The 10,490-nt window shown below is 35.9% G+C and overlaps 1 pseudogene; it reads left to right on the top strand.

Annotated features, from left to right (window-relative positions):
* Nucleotides 1-1,538: 1,538 nt before the first annotated feature.
* On the top strand, nucleotides 1,539-3,164 carry LOC143607600 (putative mitochondrial saccharopine dehydrogenase-like oxidoreductase At5g39410 pseudogene; annotated as a pseudogene).
* The last annotated feature ends 7,326 nt before the right edge of the window (nucleotides 3,165-10,490 follow it).

The raw sequence follows: 10,490 nt of genomic DNA, 5'->3' as shown, positions 1-10,490 counted from the left end.
ACTCATGTCCATTATGTCGAGTGAAAAAGGAACCCCCAATCTGAGTACGTTGGTTGTTACCTACCGGAAAGGACATTGCATGCGAAGTAGTTATAATTTTCACAAGTTTCATGGAATTGCATGATTTTTATGTACTTATATAAAACTTGTGTGAACTCACCAATTATTCAATTAGTTGATATATATGCTACAGGTACAATTAGTAGAAGATGATGCCCGGAGAAGATACTAAACTTAGGTTATTTAAACCGATTAGCAAACTGCTTAGTTGTAGCTATTTTCCTTGTATTTCTTGTTTCAAACTTGTGTACTTGACTTGTAAATTAATTAATGATAATATTTTCACTTAATAGTGTCACATGTGTTTTGAACAATCTGTACGTCACACTAAGGCGTTTCCGCTTTAGCCGGGGTGTTATAACGAGCGAACTACATAAAACTGGATCGGCCAGTGTACCGAATCTCGGTCAGACCGATCCGGTCTATTCTCAACTGCATTGACTTAATACAATAGGGACATTGTTTAATTAGACACTAACGAAAAGGTGTTATACACACACTATATATTGTCACGTATTAGCTGCATTTAGTTTTGAACGTATATCAGTAGAGTAGAAGTCTAGAAGTATATATATTTTTCTGTAGTATTTTGTAGGATTGATAGATTTGGAATGAAACTGATGGAAACTAAGTATACAGAGTTGTTTCTGATGGAAAGTGGGTACTTTTCTGACATCCCAGATGGCAGAATTGCGTATCCCGAAAGAATAAACACAAAAAAAAAAGATTTCTCAAATTTTGATTTAAACAATTTTTGAACCCTAAGGTTCATGATTTTTGAAAACGGAAACAGTGTTTGCAGACTTAGATTCCGTCATCTCAGATGGTGGATCCCAATTACCATTTGACTTAGCTGATGAGGTGAAAGGCAATTCCGTCAAGTCGTATGGCAGAAATCCTCCGTTCATCACAAACAACTCCGTTTGTTCCTAAAGCTACCAATCCTCAATCAATCAATCAATCAATCAATCATACCCAGTAAAATCCCACCGACAGCAGAGCTATAGGGTCTGGGGAGGGTGGGATGTAGGCACACCCGTACCTCTATCCAAAGGAATAAAGAGGTGGCTTCCAGAGAGACCCTCGGCTCTAAGAACATGTGTATGAAGCAAAAAAAAGGAAATCAAAGTTTAACAGTTATATAAAAAACTACAACTAATTATAATAATATTAATAAAAATGTCACAGTTTAACCGCAATATAAAAGCTAATAATAATAATAATAAAATATGTAAGGGAAATACCATTACAGTTATATAAAGCTACCAATCCTATTTAAAATAAATAAATTAAACCTCTTTTGGTACCTCTCTAACTCTCTAACCAATAACTATGGCAAATATTGTGACTTTATGGTAAAGTATATGCTAGATTTACCCAACAAGGGTACGTGACAAACCAAAATAAGGGGGCGACTATAAACCCCTATATAATGATCTAACACAAGTGCATGTTCTTCTATAACCACCAATTCAATTATGACAGAAGTTTTCGACATTGTCATCTTCGGAGCATCTGGTTTCACTGGGAAACACGTTGTCAAAGAAGCTCTCAAGTTTCTTTCACCCAATTCACCTCTCACGTCCATTGCTTTAGCCGGCCGGAGCTCCTCTAAGCTCGCCGACGTCGTAAAATGGGCTTCCACATCTCACCCGACCACCCTCCCCATCCTTATTGCTGACACCTCTGACCAATCATCTCTCCGCCGCATGGCTTCTCAAGCTAAGCTCGTCCTTAACTGCGTCGGCCCATACCGCCTTCACGGTGAGCCCGTTGTTGCTGCATGCGTTGAAGCCGGCTGCGATTACTTGGATCTTTCTGGTGAACCGGAGTTTATGGAGAGAATGGAAGCGGATTACTATGAGAAGGCTGTGGAGACGGGTAGTTTGGTCATTTCAGCTTGTGGGTTTGATTCGGTTCCGGCTGAGTTAGGGTGGCTGTTTAATTCCAGCCAGTGGGTTTCGCCTGCGGTTCCCAACCGGGTTCAAGCGTACGTGAATCTTGAACCGAATAAAGGGATTGTGGGCAATTTTGCAACGTATGAATCCGCAGTTTTGGGTGTGGCTAACGCTGATAAGCTCACAACGTTGCGACGATCAATTCGTAGAAGAACTCGACCTAGGGTAACTTGTTTTTTTTTTTTTTGTTTTTGTTTGGCAAGTTCGATTGAGCGACAAACTAACTCCATTGAGCTTTTTTTCTTATCAAACTTAATACGCTGCTTACAAATTTTCCTAACTTTATGGAGTTTGCTTGTCAACCAAATGGAGCTTAAAGTACGGAAACCTATAAAAAAGCGTATTTAAACCACCTAATAATCCAAAAGATTCAACATAATTTAATATCAAAGTTGAGATTGGTTTAATTTCTAGCAAATATGCATTAATTATTCCTCACAGATTCCAGGTTGTGGTCCTGATCCAAACGAACCAACTATAGAACATCAAAAGAAGCTAGGACTCTATGCAGTGAAACTCCCATCTGCGGACGCTAGTGTCGTCAGACGAACACTCTCGTTGTTTACGGACAACCCCAGTGGTCTTCAAGGAGTCGATGAGAATCCTGAACACGTAGAGAAACGCACAGCTTTTTGGTCCAACATCAAACCTGCTCATTTTGGAGTAAAGATAGCCACCAAGAACCGTGTCGATATACAACGAGTCATTGCATTAGGACTATCTATTGGACTACTTGGAAAGAGCACCATGGGGAGGTGGCTTCTATTGAATTTCCCATGGGTTTTCAGTCTCGGGTGTGTCAGCAAGAATGGTCCAACTGATGAGGAAATAGCACGCGCAAGCTTTAAGATGTGGTTCGTGGGCCGCGGGTTTAGTGACGCTAGTCGTGTTTCTGAAGAGCCGGATACAGAAATCATTACGAGAATAATGGGACCGGAGATTGGTTATGTGACAACTCCTATCATTTTGGTTCAGTGTGCGCTGTTAGTTTTAGCGCAACGCGGTGATCTGCCAAAAGGCGGCGTTTTTCCTCCCGGGATTGTTTTCGGTCCAACTGATCTACAGGATCGATTGCAGGAAAATGGGGTTTCGTTTGATGTGATTTCAAAGAGTTGTGTCTGTCCAAAATATGATAAGAGTGACTAAACACTTGTTTTAACACTTGTAATGCAAGAGTTATTACAAGAGTACCTTTTAAGGTTGTAAAAACTAAATAAATGTATATTTCAATTTATATATGTATAATCAGCAAGGTTCGATGTTGTGCCTTCACAAACAACCTTTTTCTTTTAATCCTTTTCAATTTTTATGATTAACATTGATAATTTATTACTAATATTCTCTTGCTTTTAAATATAAATATAGATAAAACATATGGGATTGCTTATCTTAGTTATCAAATGTTAATACCCAATAATAATAATAATAATGTTAATACTAATTATAATAAATTTAATAATATTATTAAATAAATAATTAATAAATAAAATGATCTAAACCCTAAAAGACTCCAAATCTTTCAAACCGATTATAAACCGCAATATTGATGATCAAACTAATAATACCCCATCAAGCCTTAAATACATTATATGTCTTATTAATTTTTCTTCGTTTATTAATAATATCGTTAACAAATAGGACCTTTTGTTGACGTATCCCGAGGAGCGTGACAAAGCCTATATTAACCCTTACCACCGTTTCATCTCCGTTAATTCATTCGATAAGGTAAGTAATTCGCATTCCTCTTTTTACCGTTTTACATTTTGGGGACATTATGCGTTCACAAGTTAATTAGACTTTCATTTTCACTACAATTCCATTATTTGCGTAGATATGAAATTGCTCGATTAGTTAATACGTGCGAATTGCGACTATGTGTTTTTTTGAGTTATGGTTGTTGGTATCTCATCCTCATCCTCATCCTCATTAGTTTGATCATATGCTATCAGAGTAGCTAGTTATCTATGTGATTGGAGTGAAAAGACAACCTTTTATATTATTGTTATGCTAGTTGTAGTAGTTCATGTTTATCGCAAGGAATTGTCTTTTTTAATATTATATATATACAAAAACCATGATTACTTGCTCAACTTACTGTTGACAAACTACATATTTTCAACATGACGCAGGTAAATATTTGGGATGAAAGAATTTAAAGGATAGATTGGACCTTAGGTTACATGATGAATAAAGACGGATTTTATTTTTATTTTAATTGTAATGTTTATTTCTTTTGAGACAATGTTTGTGCTTTGCGTATTTGATATATGAAATGAATAATTTAGATATTGACACGTGTAATTTTCTTTAGTGTCTTTTGAGCTATGATGCAAAATACAATTATGTCGCGTCCCAGCATGTTCCGCCGTAGGTTGGGGTGTGACAACCGAGAGGATCTTGAGCGCCTATTTCAATTTCACGCGGTGGAATTAATTTAAATAACCTAAATCCAAATCTGCGATCTAGCTCATCGATTTGTCAATTAGAATCATTGATTCATCAATTACAAAAATATCCATCGATTCAGCCGAACGAACATAAATTCATTGTGCAAATTTTTTCCGTTCCGCATATTTGTTCCTTTCTTCAATCCATTTTTATCCTTGAATTTACTGTACGCACCAATTCATTATTTTTTGTTTACAAAGCTTATATTCTAACATGAATTTGAAAAGTTCAATTATTTTTATTCCGAAAATTACAATACGAATATTCTCATATACGCTCAGTTATAAATTGAATACCTTTTTGAGCGTATTTAGCGTTAAATCGATCATCGTAATAGCGCTCAATTATATTATTTCACAAAGCTTAAATTTCAATTACGCTCAAATCAAACTCGATTACGCTCTCGAATTATAAAAACGCTCCATTTTTACAATATATGTATCATCATCAAGTTCACCGGAAGCAAGCTTGAAACTTGACAAGTATCTCTTTAGTGCGAATAACAAAGCATGCAACATATGCACCATACTTTTTCTACAGCACCACCTGACCACTACCACCATCATCGTTGCCATCACGGCCACCACCATTATTGGTTTGAGTGTATAAACTCTAATTGTTTTTGAACCTTAGATTGAAATTTCGAAGATAAAAATTGAAAAGAATAAAACATCAAAAAATCTCACGTGAAATGGTATATATTACCCACTTTGTAATCATGTACTAGTTATATTGCTTAATACAATAATTTCATAACCGGATCAGACAGCGAACCAAACGGGCAACCGGTTCACCTGTTCAACCATCGAACCGGCCGAACAAATTTGGTAAAAAAATAAGATTAGTGTTGAAAAAAAAATTTCAAAAAAAATATTTTTTTTCATAGTAAAGCGGTTCAACCGGTCCGGTTTTCCGATCGGACTTGTTGAATCGGTATGGACCGGTAATTTCTCTGGGAGGCGAGCAAACTACATAGAACCGGACCAGTCAGTAGACCGAATCCTTGTCGGACTGGTCCGGTCCGGTCTCAACAACATCGGCTTAATACAATAGGGACGTTATTTAATTAGACACCAACGAAAAGGTGATATACGTACTATATATTGTCACTCATTAGCTGCATTTAAGTTTGCACTGATATAAGTAGAGATGAAGTCTAGAAGTATATATATTTTTCTAGAGTATTTTGTAGGATCGATAGGATTGGGAAGAAACTAATGGAAACTATACAGAGTTGTTTCTAATGAAAAGTGGGTTGCTTTTCTGCCATCCCTGATGACAAAATTGGCTATCCCGAAAGAATAAATGTAAAAAAAAAAGTTTTCTTTAATTTTGATTTAAACAATGTTTGAACCCTAAGGTTCATGATCTCTGAAAAGGGAAGCAGTTTTTGCAAACTTAGATTCTGTCATCTCATATGGTGAATCCCAATTACCATTTGACTCAATTGATGAGGTGGAAGGCAATTCCTCCATGTCCTATGGCGGAAAACCTCCGTTTCATCACAAACAACTCCGTTTCTTCTTAAAGTTACCAATCCTAGAAAAGAAAAAAAAATCCTCTTTTGGTACCACTCTAAGTCTCTTAACGAATAACTGTTAACGGAAAGCAGAAACACAAGAACAAGAATATAATAATTCAATTTAGAAGATGAAACAGTAAATATGGATCAACACAACAATTCGATTGATCTTCACAGTTTACAATAGTGCAGAAGATGTTTTTATATAGACTAGTGTTTGTAAAGGGATGCGATGGTTTATGAAGGGTTGCGATGGTTAACAGATAAACCTTTAATAACAGTTTTACCTATTAACTGTATATTAATTGCATACCCAATCAAACCCTAAGTCTTATTCTAAATAATAATAATACAAATATGTCATAATAATATCATACAATTAATATAAACTATAAACTAAATAATGTTTCTTTATCTAATATTTCCCCTTAAACATTATTAAATTTAAAAGAGTTCTTGGTTAGGCTTGAATGGGCTTCCTTCACCGCTTCAGTTGCTTTTGCGAATTCGAACTTTTTCCACTTGATTAATCTTTTTGCTGCATTCCAATCTCCTCCTAAATAAAGTGCATAATCCTCTTCATTAATGCTGTATATACGTTATTGAGCCTAGGAATCTAGTCGCAATACCGATACGTAACTCGTGTTCAATCAATACGTTAAAGGAACAAGACATTAATGGAGGATGAATACATTATGGTGAGGAGAGAATCCGGAAGCATAATGTTACATAAGGAATAAATATGGCACACATCTCTATGCAAGTCTACTATGGAAGGCCTATTTATAGGCATTCCCCATTCGTTAGAACTGTAGTAACGAATGAGGCCTCTCATTCGTTAACTGGACTAACGAATAAGGTCTTTCTATAGTCCATTCACTAAACATGCTTAGCGAATGGATATACATTAACAAATGAGCCTCTATTCGTTACACTGTAGTAACGAGTGGACTCCTAACTTAACGGATGAGCCTAGTCTTTAACGCATGAGCCCTCATTCGCTTAACATACTTAGCGAATAAGCCTTTATACATTAAGTGTCAAGACTAAACTACCCCTATCTTATTCGAACAGCTGCGGACACCAAATTTGTGGACTAATAGACCCCCTTTTCCGTAGCGGTCGAATGCTTTCCAATACTTTAGCATCCAATACTTTAGCCTCTAATACGTTAACGTTGAATACTTTAACTGCATATCATTAGCCGTAATACTTTAACTCCCCCTTAACTGATGATTCTCGGGCTTGTGCAAACAGACAAAATATAACTCTTTATAAGCAAACCAACAACTTGTAGCTACTCGTATCACATCTCTCCCTCAAATAAGCATGTCTAGGTGATCATCCCGATCATCCAACTGGCCTATGATATGGTTCAATCAAACGAGTCAATCAGCAATAAGTCATCGGCTATCTGTCATACTGGTAAAGTAAAAATGTCTTTACGTTTTACCTCGTCACACATCTTCATGAACAACTCGATCATTCCACATATTTCACATTGGTATTCACTCTCTCAATAACTTTTATCCCAAATCATTCCTCTTTGAAGCTCTTCGGCAACCAATACGCTTGGATGCATTACTGTTTTGGGCATATGATTCAGAGTTCCAACCTTCGTTAATCAATACCGAACGATTAGATTCTTAATCCAATAACAAGAACCGTATATTCCTTAACCAAATCAACCCATTCAAGAATGTCCCTTCAACAGAAGCAATCCGCCGAATACTCGTAGCCAACATTGTCAGGATAAAATCCCTCAGAAAGAAGTAATCGGACAAACACTCGTATCTCACATAGTCAGGTTTCAATCTTGAATAAATCAATCCACGATTGAAGAACAATTGCAGTCTTGGACTCAGTCAAACGTAGCTTTGCAATCACATATTACCGCCCTAATTGCAATTTCAAGAAATCATTGCAAACGTAGGAAGATACCAATCGAATAAACTTTTTGAAATTTTTATCCCCCCCCCCCCCCCATTAATTCAAAGAGGACTAGATTGACCCTGAGAAAGAAGATTTTTTAGTAGAATGCTAAACTGAGAAGGTTAAGTAAGCAATGAACCGCGGAGAAAGCTCTTTGGTTCCCTTAACTTAGTTTAAGTAAGAAAGACAGTCCGATTTCCTATGCCGAAAGATCGCTCTGGTTTAATTGGCATTTTTCATCTTTTCTTTTCTTCTTTAATAATGTAAGCTATAATTAATGAGATTGTCATTATCCATTCTGAACATGAAATTGTTCAAATTATCTCGATAAGCAAGAAGACAATGTTCAATTTGAGCAGTGGCGGAGCCAAAAACTTTTTTTCATGGGTTCGGAATTTTTTGATGCTTAATTTTTTTCCAGTGTCAAAGTTTTCGGGCCCAAATGGGTCGGGTCGGGTCGGGTCGATCATTCGGTTAGATAAATAAAATGCAATATTACTATTATAACAAAATAAAAGGATATTGCATATTATAACTGTTCCTCATGTGTTTTCATGTTTTGAAAAATATCTTCAATCGCTACTTTGAAAATAGCTCATTCTCAAAATAACAAATACAACAAGCATCATTCATATAATCGTCACCCAAATGATTACGCATATCGGACTTTAAATGTTAATTAAAGAAAAACATTTCTCAAACGATAGACCAACAGGTATTGGTTGTTAGCGATGGTTGAAACCTTGAGGCAAACGGCGAAGGCAATGAAGCAATGGTCATCCGGTCGATAGAAAGAAGCTGATCGGTTGCTGAGTCGATGACCGATGTTTTTATTTGTTTATTTATATATTTTTATTTAAGTATTATGTTTAAGAATGTTAATTGGGTTGAACTTATTAATCCATTTTATGAGTATTTGGGGCTTTTATTAATATATATATGAGGTAATAGAGTATTACTGGCCCATATATAATGTTTGTTAATAATTTTTATAGTTTTTTTATAAGCTTTTTATATTTATAAAAAAATATTTGTTACTAAAAAAATATGACCAAACCTTTTATAATCAATAGGTTCGAATATACTTTTTTAAAACAATACTGGGTTCGCTCACCGAAAAAGAATGGGTTCGCTCGTTAATTCAACACTATAGGTTATATATAAAACCGAAAAAGAACCGGGTTCGGCCGAACCCGGTGGTGAAAGTGTGGCTTCGCCATTGAATTTGAGCATGGTTCTGCCCAGGGTAATTGTTTTGGCATAAATATATAGTATAGGTTTGGTAAGAAGTAACAATAGACAAATTCGCAAGGTCTTGAACAAATCTTCAAAAATCTTTAAGAAAATTCTCGTTAACTTAGTCGGTTACTCCCCTCTCGGCCCCTCGATTTGTGTGAAAATTCGGCCGGAAAATATGTCATCAAAATTTGCCAGAAGAGTGTCCCGCACATTTGAAATATCCCCGAAAATTTTCGTTTAAGAAAATTTTTCATAAATACTCCTTTTTTTTCCTCCTCATTCGCTATCTTCCTCTTTCGCTACAACAGTATACAACGAATGACACCTTGTCCTTATTCGTTACCCTTGAACGAATGAGTCACATTCGTTATAAATAAGCAACCTTCCACATTCGTTAAATCTTGAACGAATAGGAACACATTCGTTAACTCACATTCGTTATGGAATTGATGGATATCAGAAAAAAATAACGAATGAGTATGAATAATGAATGAGTCCATCTCCGTAACGAATAAGCACATAATGAATGAAGTTCACATTCGTTAAAACTCCATTAAAGAGTGAGTTTAAGTTTAGCAGATGAGTCGTTAGAGCGGTTACTGTAGCCGGAAAACCGTATTTCGCCCGAAAAACAGTTACAGTCGCCGGAAAAATGCTAATCTTCATCGGAAAATTCATATCTTCATCAGATCTTCAAATCAATCCATCAAATTAAATATGAATACTCGAATTTGCATCTGGAATTTGATATAATTTAATTTCATAAATAACACACTGATTCCTTCTTAAGTTTGATCTGCAACTTCAAAGCCTCATCTATGGTCATCAATGGCAGATTCATCAATTCTTCATAATTAACCACCAAAATGTATCAGTGAGCTCGGATTTCGATCAGAAACTAGAATATATCATTCATTTCATCAATTATCCACTGAATCTATCAAAATCCTATCAAACTATAATCTGAATCCTATGAACATGAAGAACACGTATCACAAGCAACCGCCGGCTTTAATACCAGTTGTAAATACGTTATTCAGCCTGGGAATCTAGTCGCAATACCGATACGTAACTCGTGTTCAATCAATACGTTAAAGGAACAACACATTAATGGAGGATGAATATATTATGGTGAGGAGAAAATCCGGCAGCATAACGTTACATGAGGAATAAATATGGCACACATCTCTATGCAAGTCTACTATGGAAGGCCTGTTTATAAGCATTCTCCATTCGTTAGAACTGTAGTAATGAATGAAGACTCTCATTCGTTAACTGGACTAATGAATGAGGTCTTTCCATAGCCCATTCTCTAAACATGATTAGCGAAT

The sequence above is a fragment of the Bidens hawaiensis genome, unplaced genomic scaffold (assembly GCF_021521415.1).
Source record: "Bidens hawaiensis isolate Kalapana, Puna unplaced genomic scaffold, B.hawaiensis_p1.1 tig00083978_1, whole genome shotgun sequence".
Classification (NCBI taxonomy): domain Eukaryota; kingdom Viridiplantae; phylum Streptophyta; class Magnoliopsida; order Asterales; family Asteraceae; genus Bidens; species Bidens hawaiensis.
This window is presented reverse-complemented; position numbering and strand designations above follow the sequence as displayed.